At 52.8% G+C, this 18,201-nt stretch overlaps 1 protein-coding gene across 6 annotated transcripts in view; it reads right to left on the bottom strand.

The window, feature by feature from the left end:
- PC (pyruvate carboxylase) overlaps positions 1–18,201 on the bottom strand; it is a 107,102-nt gene that overhangs the window by 23,416 nt on the left and 65,485 nt on the right. The window contains exon 1 of one of the 6 annotated variants that reach the window (XM_007970570.3): positions 7,705–7,723. The exons of the other annotated variants lie outside the window; for them this stretch is intronic. The gene's annotated coding sequence lies outside the window, so the exon portion shown is untranslated. Of the gene's footprint in view, positions 1–7,704; positions 7,724–18,201 lie in introns of those variants that run through there. 6 annotated transcript variants of the gene reach the window in all.

Genomic DNA, 18,201 nt, shown 5'->3' with positions numbered 1-18,201 from the left:
GGGCCCTTCCCAACCCTACAGTGGCCCCACAGAAAGGCTAGCACCATCTACCTCCTGGATGCCTGGCCAAGCCCAACATTTCCTGGCTCTAGAGAAGGGAGCAAATCCAAACCGAAATAGAGCCCCCGGCTCACCCTGATGTTCTAACTGTGACTTTCTTGTTGTAGAGACAGGGTCTCCCTATGTTGCCTAGGCTGCTGGCAAAGGATCCTCCCGCCCCAGTCTCCTGAGGCAGTGTTTTTGTCCATTCTGCGAATGGACATTTGGGAGCTCATTGAGGTCAATGGTGAAAAAGCAAATATCCCAGGATAAAAACTAGAAGGAAGCTATCTGAGACACAGCTTTGTGATGTGTGCATTCATCTCGCAGAATTAAGCCTCTCTTTTCATTCAGCAGTTTGGAAACACTGTTTTTGTAGAATCTGCAAAGGGATATTTGGGAGTGCATTGTAGTTAAGACTACAGGTGTGAGCCACCGTGCCCAGCATAACATGCACTATAACTTTTAAAAGTATCAGGTCGGCCCATCCTGGCTAACACAGTGAAACCCCATCTCTACAAAAAAAAAAAAACAAAAAAAACCAAATTAGCCAGTCGTGGTGGCGGGCGCCTGTAGTCCCAGCTACTCGGGAGGCTGAGACAGAAGAATGGTGTGAACCAAGGAGGCGGAGCTTGCAGTGAGGTGAGATCGCACCACTGCACTCCAGCCTGGGTGACAGAGCAAGACTCTGTTTCAAAAAAAAAAAAAAAAGGTATCAGGTCGGGTGCAGTGGCTCACGCCTGTAATCCCAGCACTTTGGGAGGCCGAAGTGGGAGGAGCACCTGAAGTCAGGAGTTCGAGACCAGCCTGGCCAACATGGTGAAACCCTGTCTCTACTAAAAATACAAAAATTACCAGGCATGGTGGCACACGCCTGTAATTCTAGCTACTCGGGAGGCTGAGGCACGAGAATCGCTTGAACCTAGAAGACAGAGGTTGCAGTGAGCTGAGATTGCACCACTGCCCTCCAGCCTGGGTGACATCAAGACTCTTTCTCAAACCAAAAAAAGTATAATACTTCAGGTTGGGCATGGCGGCTCACACCTGTAAACCCAGCACTTTGGGAGGCCAAGGCAGGTTTGTTTGAGCTTAAGAGTTTGAAACCCATCTGGGCAACATGGCGAACTCTGTCTCTACAGAAAATACAAAATTTAGCCAGGCGTGGTGGCACACGCCTGTAATCCCAGCTACTTGGGAGGGTGAGGCAGGAGAATCACTTGAGCCTGGGAGTTGGAGGTTGCAGTGAGCCAAGATTGCACCACTGTACCAGTCTGGGTGACAGAGCAAAGACTCCATCTTAAAAATATATATATATATATATTTAAATAAACTGATGACAACTTATATCCCTGAACACAGAGAGGCTTCAGAGGTTGGCCAGTGCTTCATTTGTAAAATAAAGGAAACCAAGGTGCAGTGGAGACTAAAAAGACAGCTGCCCAGTGCAGAGCCCAAGCCAAACCAGATGCAGTCTTTTCACCACTGCATCTGGGCCTCATCAACCATCTGATTCATTTCTTTTTTTTGAGACAGAGTCTCGCTCTTGTTGCCCAGGCTGGAGTGCAATGGCATGATCTCCACTCACTGCAACCTCCGCCTCCCGCGTTCAGGCAATTCTCCTGCCTCAGCCTCCCAAGTAGCTGGGATTATAGGCGTGCACCACCATGCCCAGCTAATTTTGCTTTTGTTTTGTTTCTTTTCTCTTTTTTTTTCTTGAGACAGAGTCTTGCTGTGCCAACAGGTTGGAGTGCAATGGCATGATCTCGGCTCACTGCAACCTCCACCTCCTGGGTTCAAGAGATTCTCCTGCCTCAGCCTCCCAAGTAGCTGGAATTACAGGCACCTGCCACCACACCCAGCTAATTTTTGTATTTTTAGTAGAGATGGGGTTTCACCACGTTGGCCAGGCTGGTCTCGAACTCCTGACCTCAGGTGATCCATCTGCCTTGGCCTCCCAAAGTGCTGGGATATAGGTGTGAGCCACCACGCCTAGCTGTATTTTTAATAAAGACGGGGTTTCACCATGTTGGCCAGGCTGGTCTCGAACTCCTGACCTCAAGTGATCCACCTGCCTCGGCCTCACAAAGTGCTAGGATTACAGGCGTAAGCCACCACACCCGGCCCATCTGATTCATTTCTTAGAAAAAGTTTAAAACACTTAGCCATTTTATTTTAAATAAGGAACACAAAAACGTACTCAAGAAATGAAACAAATATTGCAAAAACCGGCCAGATGCGGTGGCTCACGCCTGTAATCCCAGCACTTTGGGAGGCTGAGGCGGGTGGATCATGAGGTCAGGAGATCGAGACCATCCTGGATAACACGGTGAAACCCCTTCTCTACTAAAAATACAAAAATAAATTAGCTAGGCGTGGTGGTGGGCGCCTCTAGTCCCAGCTACTTGGGAGACTTAGGCAGGAGAATGGTGTGAACCTGGGAGGCGGAGCTTGCAGTGAGCCGAGATCACGTCACTGCACTCCAGCCTGGGCGACAGAGTGAGACTCCATCTCAAAAAAAAAAAAACATTGCAAAAACCTTAGTGCCATATTATAGGGAACAACATGGAAAAGGGGAAATAAAGACAGAAGAAAAAAAAGAGAAGAAATAAGGAAGTAAGTAGAAGAAAGAGAAGAGGAGGAGGAGGAAAGACCCACAGCCAGGGGAGAGAAACAGAAAACCCCACTGGGGGCAGACCCTATGCCAGGCACAGTTCTAGGCCTCAGGAGTCGAGAACACAACAGTGAAGGGTTCTGCTCATGGAATATAAATGGCAGTGAAAGGAGCAAAGCAAAGAAAAACAAGACACAAGAACATTTCAGATCACAAGAGCCTGGAAGATAAGAAACAGGTGACATTTCGCGAATTATCTGGGGCGGGTGCAGGGGTTTGGGGGCTGGATATTAGAAAAGGCCTCTCGGAGGAGGGGACACAGAAGCTGGGACCTGGATGGGGAGAAGAAGTTGGCCATGCACAGATCCGCAGAGAAAGCTCCAGGAAGAAGGGATAGCGACTGCGAAGTTCTCAGGAAGAACAGGCTTGGTGCTGTCCTGAGAGAGGGAAGTGTGAGCCCGTGGCCTGAGGTGGGGCTGCAGCCATGGACAGGGCCCAGTGGTCAAGGCCTCCCTTGAGTCACGGACAGGACAGGCTGGACGTGATCAGTGCACAGTGGAAAGGCTCTCGCTGGACTGGCGAGCAGCAGGGGCTGGCAGATGACGCATGTCTGGGGCAATTCAGAGCCTGAGCTGAGAGACACGGAGCCTCTGACGGGGGAAGCCACGGGTGGGGCTGGGGAAATGTCTGGGGTATGACAGACAAGATTCGTCGAGAGACCCACCATAGAAAGCAAGGTAGAGGAAGAAATCCTGCCCTGCATGGGTGCGTGGAGATGACTTTTCCGGCTATAAGAAGGGCAAGACAGAACAGGCGGGGCTGGGAGTGAGGCAAGCTCACAGAGGGGGAAGAGCAGGGCCAAGACCCTGGGCGGTATCACAGGCGCAGTGGTGTCTGAAGCCAGGGAGCGAACAACCTGGGAGAAATGGGTCAGGCCTGTGCCTTCGGGCCCACTGGAGTTGAGAGTCTGGTCGAAGAGCCAAGAAGGAACCCAGGGGGGATGCCTGGAGGAGAGGGACGCACAGGTCGCTGGGCAGAAGCAAGCAGCTCTCAGGAGGATGGGGTACGAGCTGGGCGGAGCATGACTCCCAGAGGCAGGGTAAGATGGGGGCTGGGAAGGGGCCACTGCGGTGACCAGGAGGCACCCAGGTCACACCCGGTTATGGTGAACGTGGGTAGAGTAACCTTGCTGGGCTCTGGGCTCCTCTTTCTAAAATATACCGTGTCCTTATTAATTGCACAGTGGAGAAACCTGGCGGACACCACGGTGGTCGAGAGATGAAGGTCAACCTCACTAGCACCGAAGAGACACCACGCACCTCCTGATGGGGCTCCTGCCACCGTGCACAGCCCGAATTTAATCACGAGAAAGCAAGAGGCAAACTCAAATTCAGGGAAATTCCACAGAATAACTGGCTTGGACTCTTCAAACATGTCAAAGGTCGTGAGAGACAAAGACACAAGAACGGTTTCAGATGAAAGGAGACCACAGCAACAATGGTGAGAGCCACACACAATCCTGGATTGGATCTGGGTTTCTGTTGCTAAAAGGACATCAGGGGACAACAATACAATAAGGTCTGCAAGTGAAAGAGGATTGCGTTGATGTCAATTTCCTGATCTTGATCACTGGACTGTGGTTATGTTAGAGAACATCCTCATTCTTAGGGAAAAACACTGAGGAACTCAAGGGTCCAGGAGCACCACGCCTGCAATTTACACCCACTCACATGGTTCAGGGAAAAATGGGAACAATGAAGCAAATGCTAGTATTGGAAGAACTGGGGTCAGGGGTATGAGAATTCTTTGTCTTACTCTTGCAACTTTACTAGAAGTCTGAAATCATTTCAAATTGACAAGTGAAAGAAACCATACCCACCGCTAATACTGCTGGAGGAGATAACCTTAGGGAGTGCATGGCCCAGCACCTGCTGCTCAAGAGGTGCTGGAAGCACCAGCGAGGAACTCAGGCATGGAGACACACCCCGCTCAGAGCAGGATGGACGTCAGACGTTATCACCCTGCTATCTCCCAAAGGCAGATCTACAATCCTCTAAGCCCTGCTCCAGGTGGGTTATCAGATGCCGCCTACGAGGAGGACAGGTCTTTCCCAGCTGGGAGCAGGCGGCACTGGCATCAGAGAGCAGGCGTGGGGTGTAAATCTCACCCTCCTCCTGGGCACCAAATGTCTACTCTGCTCAGCGCTGGGAAAGGCCGTGTCAAAAGAGCTCAAGTTACTACACAGGGCAAAGGCAGGAAGAGGCGAGGGGAGCCTTCGGGACAAGCACAGCAACAAAACAGCAAACACAAGTGGCTCCTGAACCCATGAGAAAGCAAGAGATTCAGAGTACAGTGATGAGGTGCCACTCCCTCTACAAAGCCTGGGAAATTTGTAATGCAGTGCTGAGCGCTGGGAAGGCCTTCAGGAGGCAGCCCACAGGCACTGCTGAGCATCAGGGCAGCTTCTCTGGGAAGCTCTTTGCAAAACTTATCAACAGCCTTTAAGACATTTATGCCCGGCCAGGCGCAGTGGCTCACGCCTATAATCCCAGCACTTTGTAGGGCTGAGACAGGCAGATCATTTGATGTCAGAAGTTCAAAACCACCCCGGCCAACATGCTGAAACCCCGTCTCTACTAAAAGTACAAAAATTAGCCTGGCATGGTAGTGGGCGCCTGTAGTCCCAGCTACTTGGGAGGCTGAGGCAGGAGAGTTGCCTGAGCCTGGGAGGCGGAGGTTGCAGTGAGCCGAGATCATGCCATTGCATTCCAGCCTGGGTGACAGAGCGAGACTCCGTCTCAAAAAAAAAAAAAAAAAAAAAAAGCCGGGCGCGGTAGCTCATGCCTGTAATCCCAACACTTTGGGAGACTAAGGGGTGGATCACGAGGTCAGGAGATCAAGACCATTCTGGCTAACACGGTGAAACCCCATCTCTACTAAAAAATACAAAAAAGTTAGCCGGCGGTGGTGGTGGGTGCCTGTAGTCCCAGCTACTCGGGAGGCTGAGGCAGGAGAACGGCGTGAACCCGGGAGGTGAAGCTTGCAGTGAGCCAAGACTGTGCCACTGCACTCCAGCCTGGGTGACAGAGCGAGACTCCATCTCAAAAAAAAAAAAAAAAAAAAAAAAAGATATTTGTGCCCCTGGGCCCAGTCATTACTATTCCAGAAATCTAACCCCAGGAAATATTCCAAAATGGCAACCAAGATGTACACAGAAAGATGTTCAAAACAGCATTATTTACAACAGCAAATCATGAGAAGCAATTTAAAGATTCCACACCCTGGCTCCTACAGACATTATGTAACCATTAACAATAACGTGTTTGCACAGGTTTTGATGACATGGGAAATGCCTGTGATGTAATGTGAAGCCAGGAAAATTGAATGGTAAACAACATGATCTCATGAAGTTTTTTTAAAGCAATGGCAACAACTGTAGGACTGTTCGCATGCCACCCTCCTCACTCCCACGTGCTATGGGATTGCTGTAGAGTTGTGTTTTCCTCCTTCTTTATGCTTTTCTATATTTCCATATGGAAAATTTCCATATTTTCTCCATTGGGGATGCATTATTTATAATTAGAAAAAAAAAAAAAGAAATATACAGAAGGGACAGGAAGAGCTCCGCAGGAAAAGGCAAAGGGAGCTCCCGCTACACCAACTCTTCGGGTGGGAGGACTTGGCAATGTGTCTCCCAGGAGCCTAGCACCCTCTCCCTCCTCACCTGCTGGCCTGCCTATAGGTGAGCAGCCTCACAGCTGGCAGCAGCCCACTGGCACTGAGATTCTCAAACCTCCAGGGCAGTTTCAAGCTTTTTCTGGGGGGCCCCAGTTCTTTGCTCCCACCTGGGTGGGTTTACCCTGCAACCACAGGGGCACTCACCCATGGTTTGTGGGTAAACAGGTCATTTTTATTGCTCTCCTCCCCTCTCCCCACCACACTCGCTCCCCACTGCCTTTTCCAGGCAAAGAAAGAGATTTCCTCAGAAGATATGCCAAAGGCCGGTCACCTCCAGAGCCTCTGGAAGGCTGCACCCGGCCCCACAGCGTGGCCACCAAGTGTCTCCTGAGCTCAGGCAGGAAAATGATGGAGTGCTGACACATCACCGCCCGCCTCGGCGGCCCCTCTCACGCACATTCTTGCATTGGATCCTCATTTTTTCGTGGTGGGTAAAGGATTCCTTAGCAGTCCCACTCCACCAAGAGCCGGAGGCTGTGGGCAGTGGGGGGCACAGAAATGCCTCTGTGAGTCCTTGTGTCCCTCAGAGGGAAGCAAAAGCAGGCCTAGACTTGAGACCAAGAGGACTGTCCCTGGGTACGGGAGCTCTTCGGGTGGCAGCGTGCCAGGCAGATGTTTATGGAAGGGAAAAGGTCAGGGCTCTCTGGCTGAAGTCAGAGCAGGGAAAAGTGGAGCAGAGAGCAGCCTCCTGTGGGGCACAGCCCAGGGCAGGCCCGCAGTCCACTGGCCGGGGGCTCCCCCACTCCATGGTCTGGGCACCTCTGAGGCCGCAGCTTTCGTATCTGTAAAACGGGGTTCAGCCGCCCCACCCTAAGCAGGTCATCCTGGGTGTCAACTGAGACAGTGCAGCCGAAGCGCCATGCCTGGGTGATAGACTTCAGCTGCTGTCACTATCTTCCCAACTCCCTCCCCTCCCAGATGAACGGAGGGCCAGGGAGGAAGCGCCCGACCCTACACAGCTGGAAGGCCCACACACTCACGCCCTCCCACTCGCACCACGACGCAGCTCCATGCTGACCTCCCCACAGGCACCTGTGCCAGGCCGTCCTGGTCTGAAGGCAGCACGGGGAGCCCACCCACCAAGCCAGGCTGACCACGCACCCAATGCTTAGCAGAGTTCACTGAATAGGGGAGCCAGCGGGTGCGATGCCCACACACACTCGGAGCAAACACACGGGCCTGAGGACACCGCATGCTTTTGCCAGTGCAGAAACCTGCCCCCAACATTCCTCTGCAAAGGAACACCCACCCCAGACAAAAGTAGTTGGGAGTGTCAGGTATTGCAGAGATGGGGGCACCTGTCCCAGAGCACTCACCCTGCACCGGCCTTCAGTGCACAGAGGAGGGTGTCTGAGGAGCTACGGCCAGCTGCTCTTCTGCCTGAGGCCACTGGCCCAGAATACAAAGTTTCCCAACATGAGGCTGCTTGAGGCCTGGGCTGCTATCAGGGGAAGGGGCACCAGTGAGCCTAGAGGCAGTGAACCTGAGGTCTAGAGGGTGGCATGGGCCACCGGCTGCAGCGAGGCGAGAGGTTGGGTCATGCAGAGAGGAGCTGATCCACAGCCCACAGCCTGCTCCCTCGGCCCCCCAGAGACCCGGCACGATGATGAGGGAGGAGGTCTGAGGCAGGAGGCAGCCGGAGAGGGGAGGGCAGGTTTCTGTGGTGGATTTGGGATGTGCTGCCGAGTGAGGCGAAAGACATGGAAATGGTGGCCAGCAGGCAGCGTGGGGCCGGGAAAGGCTGTCAGGAGCTGCTTGTGAATGACGGAGGGTGCGGGCTGCACTGCTCCTCAGAACCTAGGCATGGCCCTGGAGCTGAGCTCACCGCTGTGGTCACACAAGACCCCTGCCACCAACCTGTCTCTCCCTGACCCTCACACAATGCCAGGTACGGATGGGGTCCCACAGACACGGATGTCTGTTGATGAACTGAACCACCACTGCATTCCCAGGGCGCCTGCACCCTTCCTAGAACTTCGTTAACCCAGTTTTTCCTTATCAAATGGCACTGCCTTCCCAGCTCTGAAACCCAGGCCTTTCCAGAATCAACAATGGCTGGGAGAAACCGCACTGTAAGATGGGCATGGTCACCTCACACTGCCCTCTCTCCGGGAAGCAGGGTCTTCAAGATGGTGGTGGAATAAGCTGACTCTGGGTGTGCTGAGTTTGAGGGGTCTGGGATGGTTCAAAGGGAGGAGCTGGGTAGGCAGACTCCCCCTGTTCCCCAATACCAGACCATTCCCCAAAGCTGAAGGGAGCAGGGGCCTCTGCACAGCACTTGGAGTATAGAGGAAGGAACCCCTGCAGTTGGAGACGCCTATGGAGACCCAAGGAAGTGGCAGCAGAGGGTGGGAGACGACCTTCCTGAGACCCCCCAGAAGCCTTGCCTCTGCCATTAATGACACTCCCGGTCCTGAGGCTGTACGAAACCAAGCCCAGACACTCTGGAGTACGCCAACCTCTCACCTCACAATGACACATTCCCAGAAAGTGCCACCAGCCTGCAGCCCTTCTGGCTGGCACTATTCCAGGCACTTCTTGCCATCTTCACAGCAGGGCACAGAATAGGTGATGGCCAGGCACAGGGAGCAGGGAGCAGCAACGGCTGGGGCCAGGCTCCCTCTGCGGTCCCATGCTGTGCCCTGCTTTTGGGTATTTGGTTGGTGGATGGCAATCAAGAAGTCCTCAAGGTTGTCAAGTGTGGCGGAGAAGCTTCCCTGGAAATGCAGAGGGTTTTACTAACAGAACCCACAGAGCCATTTCCTGCTCCCTAGAGCTGAGCCGCAACTCTTCAAGGGAGGCTGCTAGAGCCCCAGGTGTGAGGGGCATTCTGGGATGCTGCCAGGGCCAGCAACCAGCTCAGGTTACAGTTACACGCCTCAGGGGATGCCACTGTCTTGCTTGCTGCTGGTGATACACACAAGCAAAGCTCTCCCTTTCTGATCTCAGAAACGGGGAAACAGTAGTGAGTGAGTGAGAGCAAATCAACCACCATCACCCAAAGATCCTTCACCCTGCTTTCCTCTCCCGAGAGCTGACAGCCCAGGGACCCATTTGCTATTTTCTGCAAATGCCAGCTGACAGATCCCTTTTCTTGGCCTCGGGTTGTGCATAAGAGACCAGGAAAGAAGACAGCTTTGACTGTCACTTGGGACGTGTAAATAACTCCTTGCAAGCAAGAATGAGCCACAGTGAAGCCCGTAGTGTGTGGGGCACCTGCTTCCTCCCCTGCTGCCTCTCGGGTGACTCCACAGCTTCCATTTCCCTCCCAGCTTCAGCTTCAGATCAATAACTCAGCATTCCTCTTCCAGAAGGGGGTCAGGAAGGCACCTACAACAACCTGCAGGCTGAGGCAGGGCAAGGGCCTGGCTGTCACCTGCCCCGCTCCTGATAGAGCTGCCGCTTCCACAGCACACAACACGTACACACTGAGCTCTACCTGCATGCCCGGCCGGTGCCAGCGGAGGGGGGCACAGTGGTGGGCAGTGACCCCAGCAGAGCCTTGCTCCTTGCCAGGCATGGGCCACTGTGGCTCTTCACGCAGACTCACTCCCCTGATCACCTCCCTGTACAGGTAAGGAACCAGGTGCAGTGGGATTAAGTGACACGCCCAGGCCACCAGCAGAGCCAGCCTGGAGCCTGCTTCGTATGCCCCCCTCCAGAGCAGGAGCTCGGACCACAGAGTTGGCTTATGGACTCTTCACCCAACCAAAGGAGTAAGCCACAGCGTTCATCAAGAATACAGTGTGACGGGCACTTGGAAACCAAAATACCAAAACCGAAAACCCCACTTCTGATAAAACTGTCTGTCACTGGCCTGGCCTTCAGCGGGGCCACCAGTGGCACTCAGAGTTTCCCACCGAGAGCCAACGAACAATGCCGGCAGTCACATGTCCCAGATAAGCCAAAGCAGTTTCAATTTGTCTAATAAATCATCAAAATGTCCCTGAAATACCACTACTTCAGACCTGAACTACATCTCCCAGGATGCCTCTTGCAACCAGAAGGAGCACAGAATCCTGCTGTCAGGCTGTCATCGCCCAAGTTTTGCTCCAGACAACGTGGCCCCAGTGCTGAGCAGCCTTGCTGGGGACCAGGGCAGGGCACCACCTAACAGCTGCTGCAGCTGAGGCCCCGCATCGCTTCATCCTACACATTCCTGTCCTCACAGCGTCTCCCGCAGCCTCAGAGGGCAGCAGTAGGCGAGAGGCCGCAGAGGAAGGGAAAGGCCAGGCCCTGCTTCAGGGGCAGGTGGCCGGCAAGTTGGTTCTGAAAGCCCAACAGAGCGCCTGGGTCCCTCAGCAAATCCTCAGAGGTGTGCTGGAGAGCAGCGGAGGGGAGAGAAGAAAGGAGTGTGGTTCAGAAACAGGCCCCAGGAACCTCCGAACCAACAAAGCTCCACACATCTACTTCCTACGGGCCCAGCTGCCCCCAGCACCAGCACCCGCACCAGGCTGTGCCCCCACCCCCAGCCGGGCTCTGCAGCTGCCAGTGAAAGCAGGTCAGAACCAGAAAGAATGAGCTCTTGGCAGAGCACTCGGGGCTGCGGCGGTGGCAGCTCTGACGGATGGGGCCGCTCTCCCCAGGCGGCTCTGCTCTAAATGTGTCCGATGGGGCCCAGGGCTGGCAGCCAAGAGGGACAGATGAAAGGACAACTCCACCTGGCTCTCAGGGCTGCCACGGCCAATATCAAAGCACCCAAGAGAGGACAGACTAAGGCTGAGATTTCTGGGCAGGGGGGTGGAAGGGAGGATGCTGGAAACAATGCATGTGACAGACACAGAAGACAGGAGAGACACAATACCAAAGACAGAAACAGACACAGCACGGGCACTCGCTGAGGCTCAGCTGGCCGGGATCTGGGCCCCCAGGAGCACCGGCTGCTCCGAGTGGCACTGCCACGACGAACAGCTGTGAACAGCGCCAGTAGGGCTCCTCATCGCCCTGGCAACCCTCTATTCAAAGGAGCAGCTGAGGGGGAAAGGGTGGCACCGAGGCGACTGGCGCCATGGTCTCGGGACTTGTGGACTGGGGGACAAAGGGGGCCTCAGAGAAAGCAGAGTGAGGGGGTCCCGAGAGCCTGCCGAGGGCCTGCAGTGAGGTGGCTGCTCCATTCCAGCCTCGTTGGAAAGCAGTGAGAATTTCAGGGCCAACACTGCCCCCTGGCGCACGAGGAGCCAGCTTCCCGCCGACCCCGCAGCAGCAGCACGGGGCGTGGGCAGAGCTCACATGGGAAGGTCACTTGTCCCCATTCCTCCACATCCTGTACGAGTAGCCTCAGGAATGCCTTCCCCATATTCCCCGGGCAGCCACCTCCCTCAGCTCGGTCCTTGTCCGTGCCCCACCCATTGTCCTGCTCAAGGGGGCTCTCCATGAGGTCTCCATGACGTCTGTGTCCTCAGCAAAGAGCATTTAATGTTACAAAGATTTGTTGACCCATCTTGTCTCCCTCAATAGACACTGTGAGGGCCCTGGGCACAGGATCCCTGGTCTCTTTTGTCCCCACATCTCCCTAGCACTCTGCACAGTGCCTAAGACCAGAATTAAATAAATGTTTGCGGGAATGGATCAGTGAACAAATACTTCAGGTTACAATGAGGTTGCAGTGTGGCATGAGGCTGCTAAGATTCACCATGAGGCGTGGTGGCTCATGCCTATAATCTCAGCATTCTGAGAGGCCAAGGCGGGGGTATCACTTGAGTCTAGGAGTTTAAGACCAGCTTGGGCAATATATTGAGATCCTGTCTCTGCAAACTATTTAAAAAAAAAAAAATTTTTTTTTAATTAGCTGGGTGTGGCCTGGCACGTGGCTCACGCTTGTAATCCCAGCACTTTGGGAGGCCGAGACAGGTGGATCACGAGGTCAGGAGATCAAGACCATCCTGGCTAACCCGGTGAAACTCCGTCTCTACTAAAAAAAATACAAAAGAACCCAGAAAGTTGAGGATGCAGTGAGCCATGATGGTGCCAGTGTACTCCAGCCTGTGCAACAGAGCAAGACCCTGTCTCAAAAAATAATTAATTAGTTTTAAAAAATATTTACCTAGAAATATTACGGAGCATTTAGACAAAGATTAGTAAGGCTTGGCCCCTCCTGGGAACAGTACACACATGCTAGTGGGACACACAAGTGTCCCATACATATCGATTAGAGCCCAGAGTGCTGTTGACAGGACAGAGAGAAGGTCCAAAGGACAAGGTCAGCAAAAAGCACCTCCCAGACCGCTGCAGAGCACGTCTGTGCCCCCCACAGCTATATGAGGAAACCTTGATCATGGACTTCCAGCCTCCATAACTGTGATAAATGAATGTCTGTTGTTTAAAAGCCACCCAGCCTGTGGTATTTTGTCACTGCAGCCCAAAAGCACTCAAGACGCAGCCTGGGAATGGGAACCAGGGAAGCTGAGTTTCAGGGCTGAGAGGGGTGATAGAGGCTAGGGGCACCAAAGACTCAATTCTAAACAGGACTGGACAATCTTTGCAGGGAGGAAGATGCCAGGACCCAGCAGACACTTGCAGGTGGCCCAGGACGTTTCCTGACCCTCTTCAGGCCACCTCACCCTGCTGGAGAGCTACACAGGACCTGCTCCCCACTCAATCCCCCTCGTTCCAAGATGACAGGACACGAATGCTGGCCAGATTAGAGAGGGCCTCCCAGAGGCCTCGGTGACTTCGGGACCTGTCAAGCTCAGGACAAGCGGGTGTCACCTGGCCTTAGAGGTCAAATTGTGTCCCCCACCAAAAAAGATACATTGAAGTCCTAACGCTAGCACCTAGGTCAGAATGTGACCTTATTTGGACCAGGCGCAGTGGCTCACGCCTGTAATACCAGCACTTTGGGAGGCCGAGGTGGGCTAATCACCTGAGGTCAGGAGTTCAAGACTAGCCTGGCCAACATGGTGAAACCCATCTCTACCAAAAATTACAAAAAATTAACCAGGTGTAGTGGTGGGTGCCTATAATCCCAGCTACTTGGGAAGCTGAGGCAGGAGAATTGCTTGAACCTGGGAGGCAGAGATTGCAGTGAGCCAAAATAGCGCCATTGCATTCCAGCCTGGGCAACAGTGAGTCTCTGTCTAAAAAAAAAAAAAAAGTGACGTGACCTTATTTGGAAATAGGGTCTTTACCAGGGTAATCAAGTGAAAATAAAGTCATTAGGGTGGCCTTAATCCAATATGCTTGGTGTCCTTATAAAAAGAGGGAAATTTGGACACAGACACACACAGAAGGAAAATGTGAAGACACAGGAGATGATGGTCACGTGACTGGAGTGAGGCATCTACAAGCCAGGGAAGGCCAAGGACTGCCGACAAACACCAGAAGCTGGCAGTGGCCAGGCAGGACCCTGCCATCCGAGAGAGCACAGCCCTGCTCACACCTTGATTTGGGGCTCTTGGCCTCCAGATATGAGACAACAAGTCTCCGTTGTTTTCACCCAGCTTTTGGCACTCTGTGATGGCAGCTGTAGGAATCTAATACCCTAATGCCAGGGACTGGAGAAGTGCAATGATGGTAAAAAATACCCCCTTCTCTCATCCACTCATCCTGATGCAGGCCACAGCACTGGTTTTCAGAGCATGTCGCTATTTGGGACTGTGGTCAGCTGGCTGGGGCAGGCTGAGTGAGAGGCAGCAGAGACAAGTGAAGGGTGATAAGGCGAACCACGCCTGTGTGGAGAGCGGGCAGTTAGCAGGACGGCCTGAAGGAAAGACTCCAGAGGGAAAAGAGGGGAGGGAGGGGGGCAGGCAGAGGAGGGGAGGAGGTCCAGGTGCTGGGGCGGCTGGAGCAAAGGCAGATAAGGCAGGAAGCAAACAGCCTGGTGTGTCCCGCTGAGGCAGGGAATGCATGCAGGGAGAGGAGCCCAAGGGCGGCGCCCGAGACCCAGTCCAGAGCTAGTGAGCCCCACCAGCAGCTTGGGCGGTGTCCTCAATGTCGGGATGCTATGGAAATACCAGGCAGCAGGGAGACGGATTTGCAACTCAGGGGACCACTCTGGCAGCTCTGGGGAAGCTGGATTTGAGAAGACAAGAAGTAGAAGATGTTCTACTAGACGCTAGGAAGACGTTCTGATGTGGGCAAGAGACAATGAGGACCTGAACCAGGGTGGTGGGAGTAGGAATGAAGAGGGAACTGTGACAAGAAATACTTAGGAGGTGGCATCAACAGCACCCATTAGACAGGAGGCAGAGAGGCAGCAAGGAAGGGTGACCCTGGGTTTTAAGGTGAACTATGGCAACACTGAATTAAAGAATGTGAAGCCAGTGTGGGTAGAAACAGTGACTCAGCTTTGAACCTGAAGCGTATCCGGCTGGAAAGGACAGACAGCTAGACAGTGAGTCTCCTGCGTAAAGAGTTCTGAGCTGCAGAGACCTGGGAGTCATCCCAGCCCGCTCCCGAGACGAAGGCAGGAAGGCACACTGCTAAGATGTGGTGGTGCCACAGTGCACACCCCTGGCTTCAGAACCTAGGGTCCTGCCTTTGACCACTGTGCCACAGCACCTTTCCCAAGATGCAAAGCTCCAGCCCCAGCCATCAGGGCTGGCCCAGGTGGCAAGTGTCACATGGCTCTCGGGGAACCAGTGGCAGGTCCTCTCGGCTCCACAGAGTGCTTACTGGGCTCTTTTCCAAGCAGCGAACTGGAAGCTTCCTTTCCAGGAAACCAGAAGTCCTGCAGCTACTGGCATGCAGTGGGCTCCCCAGGGAGCCCAGTCTCATCTCCCAGCGAGAGGATTAGGAGCCACCAAGCTCCACCCCAACCCAGACTTGCCAATGGGTGTTGGTGTCTCATTTTTCAATGTGAACGGTCAGTGAACCACCACCAGATATTTGAGGAAATGACCAAAAAATTCACCAAAACAAATCGGGATTTTTTTAAAAACAGGAACACTGAGGAGAAAAGTAATATAGAGAATAGATACTCAGAAAAACTATAATTAATCTCCTCAGAGAAACAAGAAAAGCCATTGCATCCATTAAGTAAGAGGCGGCAGCTATTTTGAAAAGGCAACAAGACCGAGCTCTAGGAGTTAAAAATAGAGTTGCAGAATTTTTAAACATAATACATAGAAGAATTAGAAGACAGTTTGGGACATTACCCAGAAAGACTAACATATGGAAAATAGGAGAAAAGATAAGAAAATAAGAGACTCAGTCCAGCGAGTCCAGCATCCAGCTGCCTGGGACTCCGGAAGGGGAGATGGGAGAGCCAGGGGCGGGGGAATCCTGCTGGAAAGTCTCCTGGGACTGAAGGGTGCGCATCCACGTGGAGGTCTCGGAGCGCCTGGAGTGATGCCAGAAGTCCCACCCCGAAAAAAAGATCAGAGGGGTCTCACAACCTTCTTGTATTAGTTCCCTGTGGCTACGGTAACGAATTACCACAAACCTGGTGGCTTGAGACAACAGAAACATATTCTCTGTCAGTTTGGGAGGCCAGAAATCCACCATCAGTTTCACGAGCTAAAACCAAGTGGGGGCAGGGCTGCACCCCTCCGAGGGCCTCGGAGGAATCCCTCCTGAGCCTTTTCCGGCCTCTGTGGCTTCGGGGCTCCTTTGCTTGTGGCCACATCACTCCCCTCTCTGGCTCTATCTCCATATCGCCTTCTCCTCAGCATAGGTCTCTGTCCCCTAAGGACACTTGTGATGGCATTCAGGGCCCACCTGGGTGATCCGGGGTCACCTCCCCAGGTCAGAATCCTTCATCACATCTGCAAAAGCCCTTCGTCCTTCTAAGGTAACAACTAGGATTAGCACCTGAGTACCTCCGGGGGCCATCTCCAGCCTACCACACTTCTGAAGACCAAGGGTCACACACAACTATCTTCAGCAGTGGCATGGAGCCAGAAGCTTCTGGAGTAATGTCCTCCAATTTTGGAGGGAAAACGCTTCCCAAGTTGCAGTCCTCTATCCAGTTAGACTACTAATCCAGTGGGGGTGAAATACCACTCTTTTGAGACATGCCAGGCCTTGGGAACTCTGCCACCTACGTGCCTGTTTGCCCAAGAAGCTCAGGGATGGGCACTAACAAAACAAAGGAGTAAATAAACCAAGAACAAGGCAGGCAAGGGATCCAGGCACCTGGGCAGCCAGCACAGAGGAGGCAAACGGAACTCCCAGGGTGACGGGGAGGGAGGCCCAGGTCGCTTGCTGTCCGCAGGCCTGGAGACCCCCCAGGCACCTGGGCAGCAGCTCCTGGGGATGTGGCCTTAAATAAACAAACAAAAAGGCAGATTACCCGGTGTCTCTGAAAGAATGAAGAGGAGATGGCAATGTACAACTTGTCTAGGGATGAACATCAACTCCAGGAAAATGAAAAGTTAATGCTACCATAGTAGACACTCTGTATTTTCAGATGTGAATATTAACTTAATGCTAACAATGTAAAATCTTGGCCGGGCATGGTGGCTCACGTCTGTAATCCCAGCAGTCTGGGAGGCCGAGGTGGGCATATCACCTGAGGTCAGGAGTTCGAGACCAGCCTGACCAACATGGTGACACCCGTCTCTACTAAAAATACAAAAATTAGCCGGGCGTGGGGGTGCATGCCTGTAATCCCAGCTACTCAGGACGCTGAGGCAGGAGAATCGCTTGAACCCAGGAGGCGGAGGTTGCTGTAAGCCAAGATCACAACACCGCATTCCAGCCTGGGCGACAGAGTGAGATTCTGTCTCGAAAAACAAAACAAAAATGCAAAATCTGAAAATGTACTTAAAAGTGGTTCTATATAACCATGCAGGGTGAAGGGAGGGACAGCGGGTACATGTGTGGGGCAGGGTTTGAGGTGGGGAGGGCAGTAAAAGTGAGCTCAACCTTTCATCAAAGGAGACCACAAAACAGAGTGATGATGTCGGGAACAGGAGTCACAGGGCAGCCTCTGGGAGGCACTCATGGGGAGGGCAGTGGGATGGGGTGGCGGGGGCAAATGAGCCTCAGGGCACAATCTGACTTTCAGAAGTGTCCACATGTATTATTATTATTATTATTATATTTAATTTATTTTTTTTGAGTCTCACTCTGTCACCCAGGCTGAAGTGCAGTGGCGTGATCTCAGCTCACTGCAATCTCCGCCTCCCAGGTTCAAGCAAATCTCCCGCCTCCGCCTCCCAAGTAGCTGGGATTACAGGTACATGCCACCACATTCGGCTAGTATTTTTGTATTTTTAGTAGAGATGGGGGTTTCACTATGTTGGCCAGGTTGGTCTCCAACTCCTGACCTCAAGTGATCCGCCTACCTTGGCCTCCCAAAGTGCTAGGATTACAGGCATGAGCTATCGCGCCCAGCCTCACATGTATTATTTTGATAAAAATAAAAGTTAACAAAACGGAAAACCACACTCTGCAAACAGCTACAGTTCCTTTGTGGTTCTTCCTAATCCCATTCCGGGTCCTTTTCTCCTTTTCTCCCAGGGGGCCCACAATGCAGACTTACTGCTTCCCCTTTGTTGATTTCACCTGGGTATTTGTGGGCCCATAACCATATGTTTTAATTTCTTTCATAAATGATACAATCATTTTAACTTGCTTTTTTACCCAATATATATTTGAAATCTCTCCAAGTTGATACAACAGACCTACCTCACGCATGACTACACAATGTTGTATTAGACATATCGTAATTTGTCCACGCCGAATGAGGGACTGCTACTGCCTGAATGGTTGTGTCCCCACGAAACTCCTATGTTGAAACCCTAACCAATGTGGCAGTGTCAGAAGGTGGGGCCTCAGGGAGAAGATTAGGGGCTGGGCGCAGAGCCTTCCCGTATGGGATTAGAACCCTCACAGAAGAGATCAGACAACTCTGTTTCCCCTTCGCCCAT

This window comes from Chlorocebus sabaeus, chromosome 1 (genome assembly GCF_047675955.1).
Source record: "Chlorocebus sabaeus isolate Y175 chromosome 1, mChlSab1.0.hap1, whole genome shotgun sequence".
Lineage (NCBI taxonomy): Eukaryota > Metazoa > Chordata > Mammalia > Primates > Cercopithecidae > Chlorocebus > Chlorocebus sabaeus.
This window is presented reverse-complemented; position numbering and strand designations above follow the sequence as displayed.